Source organism: Apium graveolens, chromosome 5 (genome assembly GCF_009905375.1).
Source record: "Apium graveolens cultivar Ventura chromosome 5, ASM990537v1, whole genome shotgun sequence".
Taxonomy (NCBI): domain Eukaryota; kingdom Viridiplantae; phylum Streptophyta; class Magnoliopsida; order Apiales; family Apiaceae; genus Apium; species Apium graveolens.
Genome location: NC_133651.1, coordinates 10,373,327 through 10,399,179, shown reverse-complemented (window position 1 = coordinate 10,399,179; position 25,853 = coordinate 10,373,327). Strand labels below are relative to the sequence as shown.

General features: G+C 33.7%; 1 pseudogene; it reads right to left on the bottom strand.

Moving 5' to 3' along the window:
- Positions 1-1,735: 1,735 nt before the first annotated feature.
- LOC141659786 (threonine--tRNA ligase, chloroplastic/mitochondrial 2-like) lies at positions 1,736-25,422 on the bottom strand (annotated as a pseudogene).
- Between the last annotated feature and the right edge of the window lie 431 nt (positions 25,423-25,853).

Here is a 25,853-nt window from a genome sequence, read left to right as displayed (position 1 = left end):
TTATCCACATCTGAAATGACAGCTGCATCCAGATAAAACAAACTAGTGAGAACATAAATTACTGCATAGAAAATTTGGTGGATATCAGAACATGCTATGTCTAAAACTGGTCCATTCATAGTTCAAGTCTTAGATCCCAAGTAAGAATGTAAAGCCAATATACAGGCAAGGAATTAACGAAAATATAAGAACATGTCATATTTTCAAATAAACTTCTAACAAGACAAAAAGGTATTTGAAAATGCCAAGTCTAAAACTGGTCCATTCATAGTTCAAGTCTTAGATCCCAAGTAAGCATGTAAATCCAATATACATGCAAGGTATAAATGAAAATATAAGAACATGTCATATTTTCAAATAAACTTCTAACAAGACAAAAAGGTATTTGATAGGTTTAAGAGCTGAAAAATGAATTCTCTTTTAATATAAAGAGAGTGGACATTCATAGAGTTACATATCTTGTACATATTAATGATCCGATTTTCACCATTCAAGGTTCCATCCAATTTTAATCATCTCCTTTTAATTTGTCGTTGCTCCCTACAACAGATAACTATAAAGACCTTCTTTTACTTCTATATGTTCTCACCTAAGCGAATCCACCCACTCATAAGCAGATTATAAATGTTCAAACAAACTGGACTATTAAGGAACATTACAATAATCAAAGAGCTTAAGACTTTCCTATTGCCCAACATAACAAATGTTTTACAACCTTCTCTGCTATAATATCCCCAGAACTACTCCCTACCATTAGTTGACATCTGAAAACTTACTAACACGACATACCAACTACAAATGAAACAGGAAGCAGGGTCTATGTTTCTATGGTCATGACAACAACATACACTAGCCATTTCAAGAACTATAATCCCTTAAGTTAGCAGCAGTAAGTATCGTGAAAAAATGAGCCCATTGTAGGACTTTCTAGAGCATTCATTATAAACACAACAAATATCATATAAGCTTAAAAAGTAAAAAAATTACTAAGCTATATTCAAGATTCCAATGGCATAAAAGCACCCCCAATCACTAAAACTAAGCAAGTTGATTTCTATTACCCAAAATCTTCATTATTATCTCATTACCCACTATTCTCAAAAAGGTGTCGTACCTCAGCTTTCTTGAAGTGGGCATAAAGGTCATCGATGTATTCGACAATGATAAATATCACTTAGTCACCTGGTTGAACCATATATTCTAAGAATAACAGATAAAAAAACATGCATATAGTCAATTTTCGAGTTTCTAATCTAACAACCTAAATAATCTAACAAGGATTAACAATTACTATATACATACTATGGGTCAATTGCTACATTTTCCAATTTGGGCACAATTATTTTCAGACCTAGCAACTTGGCCTCGACCATCAAAGACACCACCATTGAGCGTCAAGGCATCGATTTGTTGGAAAATGATCCATCTGTCCTGTGATTTGAGCTGGTTGAGGTCTATATGAGCCTTCAAATTTCCTTGAAACTCAACTGTAATGGGAGCTTTACAGGAACCGAGGAATGTCATCGGCCCAGAAGCATATTATCCTGGTGGAACCACTGGCAAGCACTTGTAAGAGCCTGTAGAAAAATCAAATATGCAACACAAATTTAATTTCATAAACTAAACATTTCAATACAATAATAACAATGATAACAATGTCACCTTATTATTGACATCCAGATTAAGAAAAACAAAAATGCTTGAATATGATAATGTAATCTTACTTATATACTGATCAAAAGGGAGCCTGAGATGACCACACCAAATCGCCAATTGTCATGGATCCGAGCTCCCCAGAAAACCTAGACCTAACTGTAACTGTATGTGTCTTAACTTCCCTGGGCCCGACGACCGCCATTAGAGGAATCTTTTGTTTTTCGGCATTTCTGATGAGCTTCGGAAGACGCTCACCACTGCAAACTTTAGCCTGAATACTATTAGCTTTCATCTTTCTGGTCACCTCTTTACAGTAGTCCAACTGTAGAAAAGCACAACCTCTTCTTATACTAATATAACTTTTTGGTAAACCAAATAAACAACTTAAATCTTGTAAAAAATGTTTGGTAGATGGGCTGATGGAAGTTAAATGTATAATCATGCAAGAACTTACCTACATGTCTGTGACGGGCAAAATTCTAGCTTGAATTGGAGAAATCCATAATGGAAAATCTCCAGCATAGTGCTCTATCAGCACTCTGAAAAATCGCTCCAGGGACCCGAGAACTGCTCTATGAATCATGATGGGGCGCTTTTTTCCCGAGTCAGAATCAACATATGTAATGTCAAAACGTTGAGGTAAATTAAAATCAACCTACATATGAACACGAACACTGATTTAACTAAGAACAACATATTATCTGTTTGCCAAAAGAAGTGCAGATTAAACTATACTAGTAAACAATTCAAAGAGCACAAAAATTCTCATTGCTACGCAAAAACCATTTAATTATCAATATCACTACAAGAAATCTGGCCATTTACGACGGGTTTTTTGAACTGAAATCGTCGTAATTGAGCCATTTACGATGGAAAAAATCATCCTTTTTGGTCGAGTAGTAAGTTCGTTTTTTCGTCACAAGTTAAAATTACGTCGCAAGTTAGGAAGGAGGGGCCCACATACTCAATAAAATAATAAATCTACTTACGACGGAATTTATCGTCGTAAGATACTATAATACGACGAATAATAACGTCGTAAGTTATGAACTTACGACGGAAAAAATATCGCTTATTACTTTACGGGACCCACTTTTAATGAAATAAAATATAATTTTACGACAAAAGAATTCATCATAAGTTAGAAAGTTACAACAGAAAAAATGTCGTATTTTAGAAGGTGGGGTCTACAAGCCGGGAAATGAAAATTCAAAAAGAAAATTTAAAAATGAAAATGTATACATTACGACGGGATATATGAAGAACAACCGTCGTAAGTTTGTTTTTCCAGGAAAATTACGACGGAATATTTGAAGAACAATCGTCGTAAGTTTATTTTTCCAGACTAACCAAATACTAATATTTCAGTATCTAGCCATTTTCGGCTTCCAATTTAAATTCTAAACCTGCCAAAATCTTATGCAATCGCAAACTTAAAACAAACTCTAAACCTCGCAATCAAGTCATAATACATAATTTATATTAGTTATACCGTAAATCCATACTAATTCACAATCAAAAGTAGAAAGCAAACTAAAATTCAGTTTACAAACCAAATTATGTTTACAAGCACAACTTAGTTATCTTACAAACATTCAAATACATAAAGCTAATATTAACCCCTAATGACTGGACCACCATGAGGGACATGATCATAAAAAGAACCGCTCATGTCACGATCTTCATCCGGCTCGGTACTCTCGTCATTGCTCTCACCATCATAATTAGGTTATGTGATTGATCATTGGTAGCAGTCCATATATAATTGTGTTAATTAAATTTTACCAACCAAGAATCGTAATTCCTAACCTCAAGTTTGTCCTCTTTAGAAGAAAAACTCTCACCAGCTCTCTCTAAAAAGTCAAGTGCTTGGTGTTAATGATGATGCATGCATGCTTTAAATATACTAAAAACATTGTCAATGGCTTTAATATATTTTATTTAAAACGAGATAGAGAGACTATAGGGCTCAGACCAAGACAAGGAGAAACATGTATTATTCCTCCCAATATCCCAGTCCATGATATTTATATAAATATATGATTAGGGATATATTAGTATTTGGTTGGGGGATAACATGCACCAAAATCTTATAAACTTGGTTGTTTTCTCTTTGGGTATTTCCCTCCAAGTGTGCTTCCGGAGCCTATGTGTGTCTGTTTTTTTACAATTTTAAATTGCATAAGGAAATGTTAATAATCAAGATATAGGAAATCAAGGTAATCTTTCATGGGTGCTAAGCTGGCCTATTTAAGTTTCGAGTTAATTAGGCGGCCTTTATGTTTCCAGCTTCCAACAATTATTCAGGAATGATTTCAAGTGACGAGGCATAAAAAAAAATAAAACTAAATAAAAAATCAAATTGATCATACCTTGGCAGCTCCTGGTTCGTGGGTCTTATAGATATTATTTAGGACCTCCACCATAACCATAACAAAAGCTTGACGCGTCTCTCTGGTAATAGGATGGTTCGGAGGTAGTGAGGAGTCTCCTTCCACCACTCCATGTGCTAAGAGAGGAATCTGCTCGGGTGTCAACATATACTCTTCGGGATTGGCTCGAGCCTGGGCCAAGGTCTCATCCACGACACGCATGAACATTTCATCTTGTAAGCGAGTCAAAGCAGATCTTCCAGAGCTTCCTTCTCCTTTCCGAGAACGTGGCGGACGTGCACCAGGCTCTATAACAACATAATGTCGATATATTATCATTGGGAAGAAACTATATGTAACAACTCACGCTCATATATTTTAAACATTTCCAGTCTATAAAAGAAATATACCGTAAATATCAGAGGCTCGAACCCGTGGATGTCCAAGAATTACGTTCTTACGAACTCCAACCACCGCCTCTACCCAGCTCTGAATTTGGGTCACCTTAGGATCAACTCCTTTCTTTCCGCATATGCTAATGTAGCGCTCCTATATAGAAAATAATTAGACACTGAATCTGAAAAAGAATAATTATGTCGGGAATTATACACATCAGTAATACTCACATTGTAATTGAATGGTTAGGGGTGTATTATTTTATTCAAATACACATCCATTTTAATTTATCACTTCCATGAGGCCTGAATAATTAAAAATTCTAAGAATTAATATATAGCTATTTGTAGAGATTATTGAGGCCTGAACTATTTTATACTGAGTTTTATAATTAATTAAAAATCAAAATTCAAAATCATAAATTTATTAATTTAAGAAGATCAGAGAGTCTGTGTATAAATTAGCCTTAGCACATATTTTTTCTATAGGCAGGGCATCCATACAATACAGTAAATAATGGTGGGAATAATGGTGGGAATAATGTTCCGCTTCCCGGCTCTCCAACGAACTCAATCACATACTCTTGTGAAGAATGTTTCAAAGTTTTAATTATGAATGAAAATATTTTATTACTTACGTGATATAGAATGCCACTTCACGCATGTTGGTAAGAACATGATGTGCTGCAACATGTATGGAATCCACATCTAAATGGTAACATGTATATGCTCTGAGGAGCTCTACCGGATATGTAAACGCCTCGAGTTTATGTGGATCCCGTGAGCGATCATCAACCACATTACGACCTAGCAAGTTGTGCGCTGTCTCAACTCCTGACTCAAAGTACATGAAACAGAAATGTGTCAACTCTTCATGTACATAATTTTCTGCAATGGAACCTTCAACTCGTGCTTTGTTCCCTACTTTTTGTTTCATTTTGCGTTATAGTCTTTCAATATTATACATCAATCGTGATGGGACAGGGCTGTCGAGTCTGCACTCTTCGGGTAGATGAACGGGAAGATGCTCCATTAGATCAAACAAAGCTGGAAAGGATTTAGTCTCCAAAGTACAAATGATCCCAGCTATGTTTTTGTCCAACTGCCTAATATTTGATGCAAGTAGTGTAGTTGAGCACAAGTCCTTGAAAAAATTTGAAAGATCACAAAGTACTTTCACTACACCAGAAACTGAATCAGACAACACCTGTTACACAATGGTGGCCAAAAAAACTGTTGTCCCAAAAAATTAGACAACGGTTAATTGGTAGTTGACCAAAAAGCCTTGTATCATTCTGTTTCACACATTGGTGATTCAACTTATTCAAAAATGTTGTCTAAATGATGCCCTTGTGCTTCAATGAGACAATGGTTGTATTCATCCTCATTGTGTGACTTCGATTGGTACAAGTGTTGTTTAGGTCACAAAAAACCGGTGTGCTTTCTATTGTTTTACACAATGGGTTTTAAGGACTGTTGTGCAACTTAGACAATGGTTTTCCGGTACCAATGTGTTATTTATTTGAGACAATGGTGCAGAAAAACTAATGTTAGAAACAAAGCATAACAGACAATAGTTTATCACCTCTGTTAAGTAAAAGAGTTTGAGACAATGGTGTCTTACTCGTTGTCTGAATAACCTGCATTGGAAAATATGTTACAACAACTTTCATGAAAAATCGGTGTCTAATTTTCAGAGGGTTTGAATTTTTTTTACTGTAAATTTTATTTATATAAAATTAAAAAAAGTCACATTTTCTTTATCGTTGGATTATGAATATACTATTCTGAGCCGTTGATTTTCAAAAAATTAAAATTTTCGTTTCCCCTCTATTTTATTTAGATTCCCGCCTGAATTTTTAAAAAAAAATTGAATTTTTTTTGAAGGTGATTGAGGTTTGGAAGAATGATTTTCTAAAATATAAGAATATAGTTTTAAAATTAAACCATTGTACGAAAGTGTACCAACAAGGTTTTTTTTAGAAAACCATTGTGTCATGACATCAACCTTTTTGACAAAATATAAGGCAACGGGTTCGGCGAAAATCTATTGTAAGAACCTATACAAACAAGTCTTTTTCGTTAAAGCCATCGTCTATTGACATCAAATTTCTTGACAATCCCAAAGACTTGAATGAGACTTGAATCGTTACCGTACGCTTTCAAAATGTGCTACAAGAGAAGTGATTGGCATGTAAAAACTCATATTATCAAACACATGTTTAAATATCACTAAGATTATACGAAATAAATAACTTATATTTTTTCGTTATAATATGTTGTATTGTAATCATATACGTACATAGATCCCGTCATTACTTTCGAAATATAGTCGATAACTATACATATGAAAGATTCGGGACTTGTTAAGTTTACAATATTACATAAAGACACAATATGAATAAAGAAAAGTGAAACGAGCAATTTAATGTCGATCTAGTTGAATATTTCAGTTTTTCTTAATTTAATTCGATATAGGGGTTTAAAATTTGGAAGAATGATTTTCTAAAATATAAGACAACAGTTTTCAAATTAAACCATTGTACGAAAGTGTACAAACAAGCCTTTTTTGGGAAACCATTGTCTCATGACATCAACCTTTTCGACAAAATATAACACAACGGTTTGGGCGAAAATCAATTGTAAAAACCTGTACAAACAAGTCTTTTTCGTTCAAACCATTGTCTATTGACATCAAATTTCTTGACAATCCCAAAGACTTGAATTGGACTTGAATCGATACCGTACGCTTTCAAAATGTGCTACAAGAGAAGTGATTGGCATGTAAAAACTCACATTATCAAACACATGTTTAAATATCACTAAGATTATACGAAATAAATAACTTATATTTTTTCGTTATAATATGTTGTATTGTAATCATATAGGTACGTAGATCCCGTCATTACTTTCGAAATATAATCGATAACTATACATATGAATGATTCAGGACTTGTTAAGTTTACAATATTACATAGAGACATCGTATGAGTAAAGAAAAGTGAAACGAGCCATTTAATGTCGATCCAGTTGAATATGTCATTTTTTCTTGATTTAATTCGATATAGGTGTTTAAAATTTGGAAGAATGATTTTCTAAAATATAAGACAATAGTTTTAAAATTAAACCATTGTATGAAAGTGTACAAACAAGCCTTTTTAGGAAACCATTGTGTCATGACATCAGCCTTTTTGACAAAATATAAGACAACGGTTTTGGCGAAAATCTATTGTAAGATCCTATACAAACAAGTCTTTTTCGTTCAAACCATTATCTATTGACATCAAATTTCTTGACAATCCCAAAGACTTGAATGGGACTTGAATCCTTATTGTACGCTTTCAAAATGTGCTACAAGAGATGTGATTGGCTTGTAAAAACTCACATTATCAAACACATGTTTAAATATCACTAAGGTTATACGAAATAAATAACTTATATTTTTTCATTATAATATGTTGTATCGTAATCATATTTGTACGTAGATCCTGTCATTACTTTCAAAATATAGACGATAACTATACACATGAAAGATTCGGGACTTGTTAAGTTTAAAATATTACAGACAGACACCGTATGAGTAAAGAAAAGTCAAACGAGCCATTTAATATCGATCCATTTGAATATATTGTTTTTTCTTAATTTATTTCGATATAGGGGTCACTACCACATAAATGGTGTTTAATAACACCCAAACAACGAGACTCGTTCCCGATTTACTAGATAAATTTTTTAAAATGATTTCTTCAAAGATCCAACCATACGGATGTTAAGATATATCAATTTTAGTCATATGAAAAATTATAATAAAATTTAAATTCATCTTGCATGTCAAGATTAGAAAATTTTAGTAAAAGTACAACTCCAAATAACGAGAATTGTTCCTGATTTATTAAATAAATTTTTAAAATGATTTCTTAGACGATCCAACCGTACAGATGTTAAGATATATCAAGTTTAGTCATATGAAAAAATTATTAAAAAATTTCAAATTCATCTTGCATGTCAGGATTAGAAAAAATCTAGTAAAAGTACAACTCCAAAAAACGAGACTCATTCCCAATTTACTAAATAAATTTTTAAAATGATTTCTTCAACGATCTAACCGTACGGATATTAAGATATATCAATTTTAGTCATATGAAAAAGTTATTAAAAAAATTCAAATTCATCTTGCATGTCAAGATTAGAAAAAATCTAGTAAAAGTACTACTCCAAACAACGAGACTCATTCCCGATTTACTAGATAAATTTTTAAAATGATTTCTTCGATGATCCAACTGTACACATATTAAGATATATCCATTTTTGTCATAAAAAATATAAAAGAACTTCAAATTTATTTTGCATGAAAACTTCATATTATAAAAAAATTCAAATTAGCAAACCGTAATGTGAAATATTTACCTAGATTTTTAAATATTTTTTGTAAAAAATATTTTTTCATGCCTGACCAATAACAAAAATACTTTTATTATTTTCTCTCCCCTGTCAAATAATTTATCCCCCTATGAAAATTTGGTTTCCCCCTTCATTTCTCGATCCCCTTTACTACTTCACTTTCCCCCTTTACTTTTCAATCTCAATTGAAATTGCCTCTGTCCCCTCCCTCTCGCTGCTGAACCGATGCATCACTCTATCTCTCTCTCTCTCTCTCTTTAGAACCGATGCATCTTTTTCAACTCATTCTTCTTACATAATCTGCGCAATTTGCCGTTGTTTATCTAGGCGAACTCGGTCTCTTTCAATATAAAGATGTTAGTCTCTCTCTCTCTGGGTAGGTACTCAAATGTTATTATTCACTAAAGTTTCATAATCAAAAGTAGAGTACACTTGAGTAGATCATTTAGTAGATGAAGGGGATTGATTTTGGGTTCAACTGGAGCTGGCAAGGGTAAGGGTTTGACTAAATTTTTGAAGAATGGGAGGTATGCTCAGCGTGTTGGATCTGGTTCCCCTGTGTATTTGTCTGCTGTTCTTGAATATCTCACTGCTGAAGTGAGTAATCTCTCTCTCTCTCCCCCTCACTCCCCCTCTATCTCTCTCTCTCCCTCTCTCTCTCTCTCTCGTAATTAGTTTCTCTCTCTTTGTTATGTATTTATTTATTTGTGTGTTAATTCTAATTCACTGGGAGAGATGTTGTGATATTGGATATACTATGGTGATATTGTGTGTTTGGTTAAAATAGTCTAAAATCATTTATTTGGGCATCCAGGTGATATTTCAAGCCACTAGGTTGATTACGGTTGTTAATGTGGTCTTTCGGAGAAAAATAGCAGATGCAGAGTCACTATCGTGCAGAGAGCCATACACCAATAAGCCTTCTGGATCTCCATGTGGTTATGTTTTGGCAATGAAAGTTGGGTTGCGGCTTGGTTTACCATTGTATGCATTCTTTCCTCTTGTATCGGACCTTGCTGAACAAATTTCTTGTGGGATTTTTTATAAAGAAAAGTCAAGTTTGCATAATGGGAGCAAATACAAACAACCAGAATCAAGAAAAGATTGTTGTCCTTTTGGACCTGGTGCCTTTTGGTGCAAATTTTGATAACTCTACAGCCTATCTAATATATCAAAAATTCTATCAAAAGGAAGTGGGTATCGAACCTTATTATTTTGGTAAATACGAGGTCTTGTATTTGCTTTATCCAGGTATGAAATGTTTATTTTGATGTTGCAGTATAGAGTATATGCAGGCGATTGTTTGATTAATGCAGTCGTACTTCATACACTGATAGGTCTTCCTGCATCTCCACCTGCACCTTCAACCTTTGATAGTGAGGCATATTCCGGTCTGGATAGTAAATGGAAGGAGACCTTTTAAGCCCCTGGGGGTTGACGTCAATAGGTAGCAACATAAAAATGGACTTCAAGGCAGTGTAATTGCAATTATAGTTTTGCTAGGCTCTCTGTCTCTGACTCTTTATTGTGCAGTTTCTTGGGTTATGTTGTTCAGACACAGAAGGAGAAATTCCCGACCAGGGTTAAATTCAACAATTCCAATGCCTTCACTAGCAAAATCCTCAGGCAAGACTTGTATCCACTATCCAGTGGTGTAAAGTATAGTCTTTCTTGTATCCACTACTGATCTTGCATGCAGAAAAAACTTACCATTGTTATCCATCATTACTATGATCAGATTTAGAATAAAATGAATCTTTAGTGTGTGAAATATACTTTTAATATTACAGAGGCATGTGAATTCCCACTTTTTTGGCATGTTGACCCAGTATTTTGAGTATATATGTTGTCAATTCGCAGCTTCAAAGATTGGCAGTGGCCTGAGTTATATTTCACCATCATACAAAACTGGCCTTTCCCCTTATACTAAAATTTCTTAGCAGCCTGATGTTCTAATTATTTTTTGACAAGACTTCTCGAAGGCATACACTTACGTCTATGGTTATGCAGGGAAATTATTCACAAAGGAACTACCATCATCTTGCTGTCACCAAATGGTATTTTTTCGGTAATTGCAAGCAAAGATATAATCATTTTCATATGGGGCAAGACTGGGAATGTCTTTATATGTGTGTGCAAATATAAGGTAATATATAGGTAAATTCATTATCACAATTATAGTTATTTGTTAATATTATTGTCATGCCAGCTTTTTAGTAAGTTATTGTTCATACATGCTTTTGCAATTTTGCAAGTATGTTTCCAGTCACGAAATGGGTTGCAACAGATGTTATGGTGTGCATGTTTGGAAGCATTTTAATCCATTGACTTATTTTTTCTACCTACCTCTTGTAAGTCATTTTAGGTAATGAAAAAACTTAAGTTATTTATTTTCCTTAAATTATGTAATTTTAACAACCCTTTTTATTTTAGTTGCCAAGATGTTTCGAAATTATGAGAGATGTGTATTTGTTTTATGTTATTGTTCTTGGGTAAAAAAGAGCATGTATCTTGGATAAAAAATAAGCATGTATCTTGGATAAAAAATTAGATTGTCCTAGTATATATACATCTGAAATTGATTTATTTTATACTAGTACCTTGTATATAATGTAAAATTTGTGCACTTTTGATTAAGCTTTTTCCGATGCATTCAATTTGATTTAATCCATGTCCTAACTCCAACAAATAACTAATATTGCAGGTAACAGGATGTTAAGTTTGAAGATGGAAGAGAAAAGGAGGGGAGCTCAAGATCTCAATTTCTTAATTGAAAAATGAGTGTTAAAAATAGATTTGTAGCTATAATTGTAATTCTTCTTTATAAATTTTGAATATTAAATTTTAATTTTATTTGTAATTTTTACAATAGGATTAAGACACAATTTTATTTTAACAATACTATTTGATTTGTTTTAAATGAGTTTGATCTGGTACACAATTGTGTGAAAGCCATTAAAAATTATTAAAACCATTGTATGTCTTACTTTATAAAATTATTTTCTTCTAACAATATCTTGGTCATTACAAAAACTGTTGTGAGCATAGCTGAAACACAATACCCAAAAAATAAAAAACCGTTGTCTAAAGTATTGTTTTCTTAATAAAAACCATTGTTTAACTAGATGAAATTTATACATAAACTGTTATAGGAGTAAATTCACATAACACTATTTTTAACTATTGTGCCTCTAAATTGTTACAACAGATAAGAAACTGTTGTTTGTAGAATATTAGAAAGGGTCATATGCATTGTGTGAATAAAATGAGATAAAGGTTTTATATTCAGTTGTGTGATGTATTTGTTATAATGGTGCGAAACCATTGTATGAGTGCCAAACACACCGCCCCCGGATAGATAACGAAAAATTCATCTTTTAGACAACGGTGGAAAAACATTGTCTGATTCAATATTTCTTGTACTGTTTGTGTATGTCATCTGGAAGAAGTTCACGAAATGCAGAAGATAAAAACTTTTGCATAAATACGTGACAATCATGTGACTTCATGCCTTGAAATTTCAACTTAGCTATCTTAAAACATCTCTTCAAGTTTGATGGGCAACCATCTGGAAGTTTCAATCAATGTACCCATTTACATAACAATTTCAGCTGATCTCGGGTGAGTTCATATCTATCTCTAGGCCTGTGTCTACCATTCATCCATAACTCTTGCATGATGCCCATTGCCTTTAAGTCTTCTCTTGATCTTGTGGTATCCTTCATTTTGGCACTATATAAAATAGTTTGAAATATGTTTTCAAACACATTTTTCTCCGTGTGCCTAAAATCGATAGAATGACATAGACGCAATGAATCCCAATATGGTAGATCAAAGAAGCTAGTAATATGTGTCCAATTGTGTGAATCCCCAAAGCCATCTGCCCTTTCTTTGTTATGTGGTTTCCCTGGTGGTGGAAATGTGATTCCAGCACACATGTTATGGACAATTCGACCTTTTCGTCGACTTCTTCGGCGCTTGTCTAGGTTCCACATATGTAACCCAAAAAAGCTGGACTTCCTGTTGTGTGGTAGTTGCTTGGCTTTAACTTCACCCATACACACATGACAAGCCATATTTCTATGGGTTGACCATCCGCTAACCATACCCAACCCAGGAAAGTCACTGATAGTCCATAACAAGGCAGCCCGTATCATGAAATTGGTCTTCGTAGAAGCATCATATATCTGCACACCAACCTGCCATAAACTAATAAGTTCATCAATCAAAGGCCTAAGATAGACATTCAGATTCCTCCCAGGATCATTTGGCCCGGGTACTAGTAGTGTCATAAACATGTATGGATTCTTCATGGACATGGTATGTGGAAGGTTGTACACAAGTAGTACTACATGCCATATTTAGTATTCAATAGAAGTAGCAATACTATACGGGTGAAATCCATCAGTTGCAAGACCGAGCCTTACATTACGAATATCCGCTGCAAAATTCGGATAGTTTTTATCAAATTCTTTCCATTTTTCTCCATCTGCAGGGTGACTAAGAACCCCTTCAGTCACAATTCTGTTCTTGTGATACTTCATATATTGGCTGTATGGGTAGACATGTATAAATGCTGTAGACGAGGAGTGATCTTAAAATATCTTAAGATCTTCCTCGGAATGGTATCACTCTCGCCATTAGTTTAATCTTTGTATCGGCTTAACTTACAGTACTTACAGTTTTCCAAATCTTTATCATCACCGTAGAACAACATACAATCATTCTCACATACATGTATTTTTTCGTATCCCAAGTTCAGCTTCTTGACCATCTTCTTGACACCATAATAATTAAAAGGAAGTTTATGCCCTTCCGAAAACACATATCCAAGTAAGAGGAGTAGCTCATCAAAGGCCTTATCACTACATTTATTATGATTCTTCCAATGTAGTAATCTAGTGACAAACTTAAATTATGTGTACTTGATGTTGCCCGGATAAATTGGTTCTCCGACATTACTCACATTGTATAAGAATTTAGATACTTGCTCGTTCGGCTCCTCGTGGACACTATTGACATATCCAAAATCTTCCCCTCTAAAGGCATTTTTCAACATCTCATATTCATCAAATACATCTTCGCGATCATTCATTTCTTCATTTCGTGAGCCACCTTCTTTTTCATGATAATGCCATGTGGTGTAAGTCTCAAGAAAACCGACCGCATATAAGTGAAACTTGACATCGGAAATGAGTTGAAAGAGTTGATTGTTACATGTCTTACATGGACATCTAATCAAAAGTTCCAGATCATTCGGTTCCTTGCTATTTTTTATTGCAAATGCCAAGATATCTTTAACCCCTTTATTAAATTCTCCCGTAAAACCATAACCACCGAGAATAATTCGTTTAGTGATCCAAGTAGTTTTATAAGACATCTATAAATGAAAATAAAATTCTAAGTGAATAACATATAAGCACCCATATATATATATTACATGTAAACATAAAAATTTAAATCACACATTTAAATGCATATAAACAGTATAAAAGATGACTAAAATTTAATACTTAAATTAAAGATTGTAAAATTCCATGTTGTTATGTTATCATGTATTTTGAATGATATGAAGATATATTTTTGTGAGAAAAAATAAGTGAAAAGAGTGAACTTTGAAAAGAGACAGTGATATTTTGCACATATTTACGACGGAAGTAAATTTCCATCGTAAGTTTTAATAAAAAATATTACTTTTGAACAGTTAGCTGGTGGCATTTAATATGGAAGGTGGGAAAATTACGACGGAAACAGTTCCGTCATAAATACTACTTACGACGACATGATTTCCGTCATAATTTATAATTAAACGACGTCGTTATTATAATTAAATTTTTATTATCCTTTTTTGTAAATAAATTTAATAATAGAATAATAATGAAATATTTCAACTTACGACGAAATATAAATTCCGTCTTAAAGTATATCTCATAGTTGACTGATTGCACATTTGACCGTAAGTTTAATAATAAAATAATATACTTACGACCGATTAGTCCTATCGGTGTAAAAATTTAAGATGGAATCTAAATTTTCATCGTAAGAAAGGCGCACACTTTTTTCCGTCGTAAGTTAACCGTCGTAAATAGCCAGTTTTGTTGTAGTGTATATATATAACCAAGTTTTGTGCTTAAACTTGCCTGTATAGTTGAGCACTGCCACCACTACAATAAAAAAGTCCATAGACATCGCTTTTTGGCCGATGTCTATGTTGTTTCCCAACCGATGTTGATGTCGGTGATGTCTATTCTAGACATCGGTGGATACCCGATGTCTATACTCGATTAGACATCAATTTTAGTTAAAAAATAGATGTCTATGTGTTGATTATTTACATAAAATGCTATAAATAAATTATATAATAACTAAATTACACCTAATTAAACATGTTAAACATATCATGAGCTATGTTTTTGTCACAAAAATATTGATTTTAGTGAAAAATATTGATGTCTATATGATGATTTTTTACAAAAAATGCTATAACAAAATTATTTAATAAATAAATTACACCTATTAAAACATATTAAACATATATTGAGCTATGTTTTTTGTCAAAAAAACATCAATAATTTTGATAGAGGTGATGTAAAATGACATATTAAACATTTGTTTCGTTAATGAAAGGTGATGTCTAATTTAGCGTATAGATATCAGTGTTTTCTAGAATGAAGTGATGTCTATGTATCATTTAGACTTGAACATGTTAGTCTTTCACATCACTTGTTTGTCTGAAACTGATGTAAATTGCATTTTTTGACATCAGTTTTGTTTGGTTAAAAGTGATGTTTATAATGTCACTTGACATCAGTTTTATCTTAAACAAAGTGATTTTTATGTTTCATTTATACTTCAACCTGGATTTCTTTGACATCAGTTTTTTTACCTTAAAGTGATGTACATTATCTTTTTTGACATCAGCTTTTCTTAATTGAAAGTGATGTGTAAGAAGTTTATAGACCAAATTATGTAAAGTTTTACATCACTAATTTTCTAAAAAAGTAATGTACTCATTACTAATAGACATTTGTTATAAATAAAACCGATGTCCTTTACTACATAACCAAAACTAAAACATTGGCATAACAAGCATCCATACAAATCGAACCAGTCAATCATTCATACATTTAACCATTCAATCATCCAAAAACCACCAACACCAACCCCATCATCTGTATCAATCATCCAAAAATCACCAACACCAACCCCATCATCTGCATCAATCATTCGAAAACTACAGAATCTACATTACCAAATGTACAACCCCCAGCATTTGCAAACCTATACACCAACCCCATCATTCATACACTTATATTCTTACTACACACCGTCTAAATTACCAAATGTATGACTACGCAAAAGAAAAGACCTTGAGTACAAGAATTGATCAGATATGCTCTTGGATGAACTGCAGGGCCTCAATGCGAACTTCATCTAGCTGTTCAATGTTGTAACACGATCGAGTCTTTGCCAACGACTACAAATCCCAAACAAACAAAATACAGTACATGATTGAAAAGTAATCATATTGAAAAGTAACCATATCTCAGTATATAGCGAACTGGAAGAGTCAAAGTAATACCTTTTTATCAAAATTCAACTTATCATCATCGATAATTTCTTTCATGTATCGCATTATTACATACGCACATTCAATCCTACCGGGTTGTTTGGGAGATCCCTATTTCATTAATAAAAAGACAAATCAGGCATGTCAAATAAGACATATATATTAAGCACAAATATTAGGTACTCGATCTATTATACTTACACTAAGACACTTTGCCTTAGCCATCTTGTTACCCCTACCTGTTTCAGAGTTGTAACTTTTCAAAGCCCTGCATATAAAACATAAAATCTCATACAATGTACAGAAATGAACATGCAATTATACAAAATTATTACGTTAATAAAAATTTACCTCGATAACGCCTTTTCTAGTTCAGAAAATTGTGTCGGGTGAGGTAGTGGATTCAGAATATATTTTTTCCCCTTCCCAAATAACGACCAAAATCCAATGCATACTATTTTCATAAAAAAACAAAGAAAGATAGGACACATCACATAGAAGTTTGTACAGTAATTTCCATGTTTTTAATTTTCAGTATTACAATAAGTACTTACTTCTGATTATGCGGAAGAAAGAATAGGCGATCCGGGTTACCCTCTCTCAACCGGTTTAAAATGTATGCTTCAAAATCAGCATTCACGTGATATATGAATCCGGGGTCAATAAAATAATATGTCACCGCCAGTTCTGGTGTTTCACTAATCTCAGAATGCAAGTGTCTATCGAAAGAGTGTTGAAATTAAAATGCAAGTTTTGGAAAATCACAAACATTAAAAAGAAATGATCATTAAAAAGAAAAAAAAGGTAACTTACGCCATGTAACTTGCAACTACTGCTTGGCCTAGCATTTCAAACTCCAATAAAGACACAACATTGTCATGCAACAAATAAATTGTTTTTTCATGTCCAAACACATTCGGCACACATCGAACCTGGATACTGACCCCGGTAGTTTTCATCCAAGTTGTTGCATGTTTATACAACAGGTTAAAGCCCTTTGGCACTTTTGCACCTGGCTTTTCTTGAAAGAATTGTGCCTTCAAATCCTGCAACCCTTTATTCTTTTTTATTTTTTCAGCACTTGTTCGGGGCCTTTCTTTTTTCTGCACCTGATGATAATATAAAACCAAAATAAAATGCACATACCACTTAATTTTTAATATCTTGAAATGAACAATTTAATTTCAAAATTCAGACAATATTATCCATATATATTATTCATCATACAACAACATTTGTGTAGATAATTAATTCCCCAGGCCATGCGAAAAAAGATCCTTGAGCATCGCGGACAGTCATCATATCATCACCACGCGTCTCAGCTGGAAGCAAGGCATCTGGTTTTATGAGGCCATCAATGGAGACACATTGATTTCCAATTGGTATATCAACTCCATGTACTAAATCAGTTAAATTATCCTCGCGAGGATATACCATACCAAATGCAACCTTATTCTCTAGTCTCTCGACAGATAGCTCACAAGATCGTTGGGCCTATAATATTTAAATAAACAAAATTAAAAAATTAAGGTAACAATGATTTACCTTAGTAAGATAAATCACAAGGTTGCTCACAAAATTAAAATAACTTACGTGACTTCCAGGAGGTGAAGGCCTAGCTGGGCCATCTATAAAAACACAGTCATCATCTTCATATACCAACATAACTCCTCTTGCAGATGGTGGATTTGACTTCATTTCTTTATCCTTTTCTGGATTGCAACTTGCCTTTTCATACGGCATTGGAGAGTGAAAAGTTCCTCCACTTTCGATCACTGACTTCAAGCGATCAATCTCTGCCTCGAGCGCTTGCATTTTTTTTTCAAGCAGTTCATCCCTTTGTCGATCACGGGCCATCAACTCTGTCTTTATGATTCGAAGCTTTGGCTCTCTTGGAAAATTAAAGTATTGCTTTGGAGTGATGTACCCTCGAACAGCCCGAACCCTCCGAGAATGCTCACGACTCTCCAAAGTCGTTGTCAAAACATCTTCAGCACCAGAAAACTGAATCTCACCAATCTTCTTTTTTTTCCAACAATGTGTTCTGTTAACAAGAAAATAAATTAAAAGAAAATAAATTAGCCGAAATGGAGTTAACTAGTTTTAAGTAAAAGATATATTATAATTATTTCGCATAATTGTAATCAGTGGCCATGTAATGCGTCTTAAATTGTAAGAAGTATAATTAAAGACCAATTAACTATATCTATTTAAGTTATACAAGCTTGCTAAATCACACATGAAAAAAACAATACAAAACATTTGCCTACTTTACTGCTTTATGTCGTCCTAATTTTACTGATTCGCATACTTTAATGTGATTAATGCAATATAATTTATGCGATATAATATAACAGTAAACTGATATAATTACCATTACTGCACTAGTTAAGGTATGGCCTTTTTTAATTGATAGTGGTTATTTAAATAATTTAACCAAAATTAAAACTTACAATTTTATCGCATACAACATCCAAATCTTCATCGACCTCTTCAACCTCTTGACCATTTTTCCGCTTACGAGCCTTTTGCCAAAAAATCGCTCTATCCGGTTCTTCTCCCGGATTCAGCCTTCCTTTTTTTATCTATTACAAATAAAATTAAATGTAGTAATATCAATAACTCCATGGCTAAAAAATGTAGGACTCTAATTTATTATGGACTAACCTATTTTAAATTAAATATAGTTATACAATTAAATGAACTTTTTTTACCTCATCTTCTTTTAAACCGATATAGCCCTTTCTTGACAACCGGTGATGATATTTTCTCTTAGACATTCTTTCACTTTGTGTTTCATGAATTTCCTAAAAACATGTCACAAGATTACAAAAATTACAACAGACAATTCCAAAAAATCACCAAAATCATATATTACAAAATTAAAACATACCTTCGACTTAGAATTAGTCCTCTGTCTCACAAACCTTTTCCAGGTTGCCTTACTAACGTAACCATAACCTCTTGGAGGCTTACTCAGCTTCTTCCTTTCTCCAATAAATGGAAGCACATACTTTCTCGTCAAATCATTCTTAAAATGTCACCATTTAGAGCCTAATGACTTTAAGACCATGTTTTCAATTTATGGTTTAACTTTGAAGGTCGCCTGAAAAAAAACACAAGTTCGTAAAATCAAAACAGGAAAAACTTATATTCAAGATCTACATTTGATAATAATTTTTTACAATTGATCTAGTACCTGAAGATCTAACCAAAGCTTTGATTTTAATTCAGGGTCTACATTTGGCCAGGTAGGAATATCGATTGGAATCGTAGTCCTGGCCAACATATCAATGTAAGACTGCAAATGGGCTCTAGTTTCCCCATTAGGAATCCCCCATTCATTGGCAGTGACTTTAACTTTCTTCCCGCGAGCTTTCTTGACAAGCACTTTGTACATTACGCATACGCCTCGTTTACCCCAGACTTCCTTGTAGCAGTATTAGTTGTAGTATTTATCTGTTCTGAGTTAGTCGGTTGAGATTCCGATGCATGCCCTTCATTATTTTCATCATTGTTCGGAATATCCTCCAGCCGCTTGGGGCTTCCACCGCTAAGATTCTGTGATGCGGTCTTTTCTGATTGCTTTCACATTAGCTTTTTGGTGCCATTCTTTCCTCTTCCTCTAATTTGAAAAATTAACTAATATTTAATAGATTAGAACAACTACTCAGTTCATGGTATAATGTCTAACAGATATGTAGAAAATTAAAAAAAATTCTCACTTAATTGTCAAGGAAAATTACAGATAGACCCCTATAACTACATTGAAAAATTACAAGATAACATAGATCATAAGATACATTACAAATAACAAGAAAAATTACAAATAACAAGAAAAATTACAAATAAGGAGAATATATAGCTAGACTCCTATAACTTTTTGACCCATATACCCTCTATATTTTCTCTTCTATTGCAAACACTTGCATTATCAATATTAGTATGGTCATATGTAGGGATATTAGAACAGAATGGGGGAGGATTGCAGGAGGTGTCTTCAGGAGCATCTTCATTGTAAACATCATGATAGTCTCGAGTTTTCGTCGATAACACAAGGGACCAATTAGCATTAACTGGATCCTCAATAAAAAATACTTGGTTTACTTGGTCAACAGATACATATTTGTCCTTTTTGTGACCTGGTCGATTGAAGTTGACAAGGGTGAAACCAAGATCATCGGACTTGACACCTTTGTCACTTGCTTCCCATGTACATAAAAATAGAGGGGCCTTGAATGCGTGGTAGTCTAATTCCCATATTTCCCGGATCATTTCCTTAGCACTAGTGACTTGGACACACCACTATTCTGAACTACCCTTGTATTATCTCGATCCTTTGTGTGGTATCGGACCCCTTCAAAAACATAACTTTCGTAAGTCAAAACTGAATATGAAGGTTTCCCAGCTAACCATTTTATAGTTTCAGATACGGCTTCCGCATTCTCCCTCATTTCTGTACTGACCTACATGTAAATTATTGATGCATATAAGTGGCTACAAATTTAAAAAAATGACTTATAAAAATAAAAGAGAAGGAAATAGAATGTAAACCAAATTTTTGTTCAAACCACTGTACACTCTTCTTTTTCCCTCGATAAATCTCTTCTAAATATTTTTTATGCAACCTGAAATTACTTACATCAGATTCGACTAAACTACATCAAATACAACTTCAACAATTATATGTATACTTATTTATGTTTTACTTACATAACATACGGTTCCACTTCCGAATTATTACGAAGAACTGAAATATAAACCTCATCTCGTTCTTTTTCCGCAACTGACTTCATAGTCACACCACCGATTGGACCAGGAATATTTTCTTCATCTTTTGGAAGACCGGCTGTGCTACTACTCCCGCTATAGAACTCACTGCAAAATTCTAGTGACTCTTCTTTGAGGTAACCTTCAACTATAGAACCTTCTGGATATAATCAGTTTCTTACATAACTCTTCAATATTATATTGAGGCGTTCAAATGGAAACATCCATCTATAAAAAACCGGTCCACATAATCGCAGTTCCCTTACTAGGTGAACCATAAGATGTATCATAACATCAAAAAATGACGGAGGGAATATCTTCTCTAACTCACATAGGGTCAATATCACATCTGCTTGTAATTTATTCAACTTCGACATATCTACAACTTTGTTGCACAGAGAGTTGAAGAAAAAACACAATCTTATGATACTAACCCTAACATTTTTTGGAAGCACTCAACGAATGCAAATAGGTAGTAGTTGTTGGGGAAGAATATGGCAGTCATGGGACTTTAAACCATACAACTTCATATCAATCATCGATACATAGTTTCTTATATTTGAAGCATGTCCGTATGGAAGTTTCATGTCGTACAATGATGCCACTATTGTTTGTTTATCTTTCCGGGAGAGAGTATAAGGGGCAGAAGGTAGGTATGTTCTTTTCTCACCTACTTCTGGAGCTAAATTAGGCTGTATTCCCATGTCAACCAAATCAAGATGCGAGGCAAGGCTATCTTTACTCTTGAATTTCATGTGCAGAAGTGTCCCTATTATATTATCACACATATTCTTTTTGACGTGCATCACATCTAAACAATGTCAAACATGGTGAAACTTCCAATACTATAACTCAGAAAAAAACTGATTATTTTTTCCATAGAGACTCCACCTTTTTTGGCTTCCCCCTTCCCAAAACCGAACCTAAGTTGCTATTGTTGCCCCAACACTTCCTCTCCGCTATGTGGTTCTGGTGTAAAAACAAATTCTTGTTCTCTATTAAAAGCTGTCATCTGCCTCCTATACGGATGATAAAGATCTAAATACCGACGATGTCCTTGGTAGCTCATTTTTCTACTATGACTTAGATATTTAGCCATGGTCTGATCACCGCATACTGGACAGGCCCTATAACCCTTATTAACGCACCCCGACAACTTTCCATATCCCGGGAAGTCATTTATTGTCCACATCAAGATTGCCTTTAGAGTGAAAAAGGATTTGGTATGGGCATCGTACATGTTTGGTTCACCTTCGTCCGACAATTTTTTTAAATCGTCGATCAGTGGCTAGAGATATACGTCAATATCATTATTAGGCTCTTGTGGGCCTGAAATTACTGTTGTTAACATCATAAACTTCCTCTTCATGCATAACCATGGAGGAAGATTATACGTTACTAACATAATTGGCCAGCAGCTGTACCGATTATTTAATCCATTATTGTGTGGATTTATACCATCGGCAGCTAATCCTAAATGTATATTTCTTGCCTCGCTACGAAACTCAGGCCATCTACAATCTACATTTCTCCAAGAAGGAGAATCAGAGGGGTGACGCATCTTTCCATTTTTGGATCGATTATTTGCATGCCAACTCATTAATTAAGCAATAGATGAAAATTTAAACATTCTTCTAAATCTGGGGATTATCAGAAATTATCACATAACCTTAGCTGGCACATTTACCCTAACTTGACCATCTTTCCCAACTGTCCAGCAGGAGAGATGGCATTTGGGACACTTGGAAGAAGACTCGAGAACTGGACCCCTGTATAATACGCAGTCATTTGGACAAGCGTGGAATTTATTATACTCGAGGCCTAAATTAGTCAAGGTTTTCTTGGCTTCATACATAGTAGACGGAAGCAGATTATCTTCAGGAAGAATTGATCCAATTGATTGAAGCAGATAAGTAAAAGCTTTATCGGAAACTCCAAACCTAGCCTTCCAATTATGTAATTTTAAGACCGACTCTAGTTTAGTACACTCACTTCCCTCAAACAGAGGTTGTTCCGCATCGGTAACAAACCTCTTAAAGTTATCTGACTCTTTATCGAAATCTTCCCTACTATAGGCTGCTTCACACATGTTAAATATTTCTGAAATTGGTATGGGCTTCGAGGGAGGACAAGTACTACCAACAGATGACCTAGTACTATTATCATGGTTTTCTCCATGCCAAATCCAATCAGAATATCCTGAACTAAACCTTGATTTATAAAGATGACCTCTGATTATATTCACAGAAAATTTTTTGAAGTTAGAGCAAGGTGCACAAGGACAAGGAATTTTCTTGGGGTTTTTAGCATTTTCCTCGGCAAATATCAAGAAGTTCTCAACAACAATTTCATATTGTAGAGAATCCCAATCGGCTTTTATCCAACACTTATCCATTTAAAACCACGTGGTATGTCATTAAAAAATTCAGTATGAGGCTTATATTTATTTTATAAGTCTAATATTTATTTTATAAGTCTAACTTGATTTTAAGTATGACAACCACACATAGGGCAAACTATAAACGACATAAGAAAACTGAGAATTCATATTATACATAATGCATATTATACATTTTAATGTTATACATTTTATTATAATATGATATGAATCAATTTGTAATGCATTACATAATTCATACTATACATTTAATTATAGTACTAGTACTATATATTAACTAGTCATTCAATACTTAATATATAATCACTATATAATTAACTATAATTAATCATAGTATAATAGTCAGATCACAGATACAGATTATCAAATTATAAATGTACTATTTTCAATTAAACACTTGCATACACCATGACTAAATTAACCACACACTTGCATACAAAATTCAGAACACGACTTCATTTAAATATAACATACTAATACCAAAATGAATTCTCCTGCACATAATTGAAAACAAACCAAAACTGCGATTTCATATTATACATAATGCATACTGTACACAGCACATAGATCAATATAAGAACCAAATACATAGCACATAGACAAAAAAACACTATCAAAACTAACAAAATAAATCAAATGTATAAGCGTACAAAACAGAGTTGGAAAAGAAAACTCACCAAAAATCGAAAAATCGAACAACACTAATTTCTTGCAAAAATATATCACAACTTTATAAACAAATAAAAACCTAATTTACAAAAATAAAAAAAAATACAAATGTACAACCAAAAACACCCAAATTACCTAAATCTTTAAATCTTTTTTCTCAGATTAGGTCATGTATATAACAAGAAGAAAAGTATTAGCAACAAGTTTAGACACTAAATTAATAAAAAAATATGGGGTTCGAATTAGAAAAAACCCCAATTTACAAAATTAGGGTTTTGAATTCAAAAATCCTTAACTTTTAAAACTGGTCTTCATACAGAGAAGATCAGTTCGATTCAAGTAGATACAACACTTACCGAAGTAGAGAGGTTAACTGAAAGAGGCTTAACGGAGAGATTGAGAGCGGTGAGAGGTTCAGAGAGAGAGAGAGAGGTTCGAGAGAGAGAGAGAGAGGTTCGAGAGAGAGAGAGGTTTGATAGATTGTGATGGTGAGATGATGGCCAGAGTTCAGAAAGATTGTGAGGGGAGAGAGGTTCGATCGAGAGAGAGAGGTTCGAGAGAGAGAGTGAGAGAGAGGTTCAAGAGAGCGAGAGAGAGGGGGTTCGAGAGAGAGAAATAACAGTTTTCAGTTTGTTAATTTTTAGTTTTCATTTTTTAGTTTTTAGTTTTTTGTTTTGATTTTATGTCTGAAGATTTATTTGGGGGGAACCAAAATTTGGTTAAGGGTGGGAATTTTGGGATTGGGGGGGGGGGAATTTAGAACAAAAACTGAATGAAAATTTGACTAAGGGGGAAAGAAAAGGTGGGCATGAAATTAATTTTTTTTGGTGAATTTTAGACATTGGTTTAATTATAACCGATGTATATAAAGAACAAAGATATCACAAAAACACAGGGTGATGTCAATACTTCTTTTAACACAAGTGGCAAAGTTAACCGATGTCTAATGTGTGATGTCTATTGACATTATTCTTGTAGTGTTCCAAGAGCATCATCAATCTTGAGATCAATCTTTGGTCCATAAAAAGCACCACCGCCTTCATCAATTTCATAATTCCACCCTTTATCTTCTAAAGCATCCTTAAGTGCCAATGTTGATTTTTCCCATATGTCATCACTTCCCACAGATTTCTCTGGTCTGGTGGAAAGGTTCACTTCATATTTCTCAAAACCAAATTGCAGTAATATCATAACTTGTTTGGTTAAGATAAACATTATGCATCGAGCTGTAATTAACCAAGAATATATGATATATGATTACCCGTAATTCCACTTCACACAAACATAAATCGATATTGAGACTATATCGTTATTGAGACTAAAAATTTATGGACAAATATCGAAAATTAGTTTGTTACACAGTTATTAACATATCCTCAACTAACTAAAAAAATTAGGATTTTAAATTGGAACCCCCAATTTGAAAATTTGAAACTTGGTGTTCAAAGCTTACCCAGTTCAAGTTAGCCTCATTCTTGATGTTCTCGCCTCTTTAAACCTCCGACTCCAAATTTCAACCTCTACTCGAAACCCCCAAATTGAAATCGAAGTTTTGACCTTGAAGCTTGTAGAGGATAGAGTTGGGGGAGATATTCTTGTTGAAATCAAATATTGTAGATCCA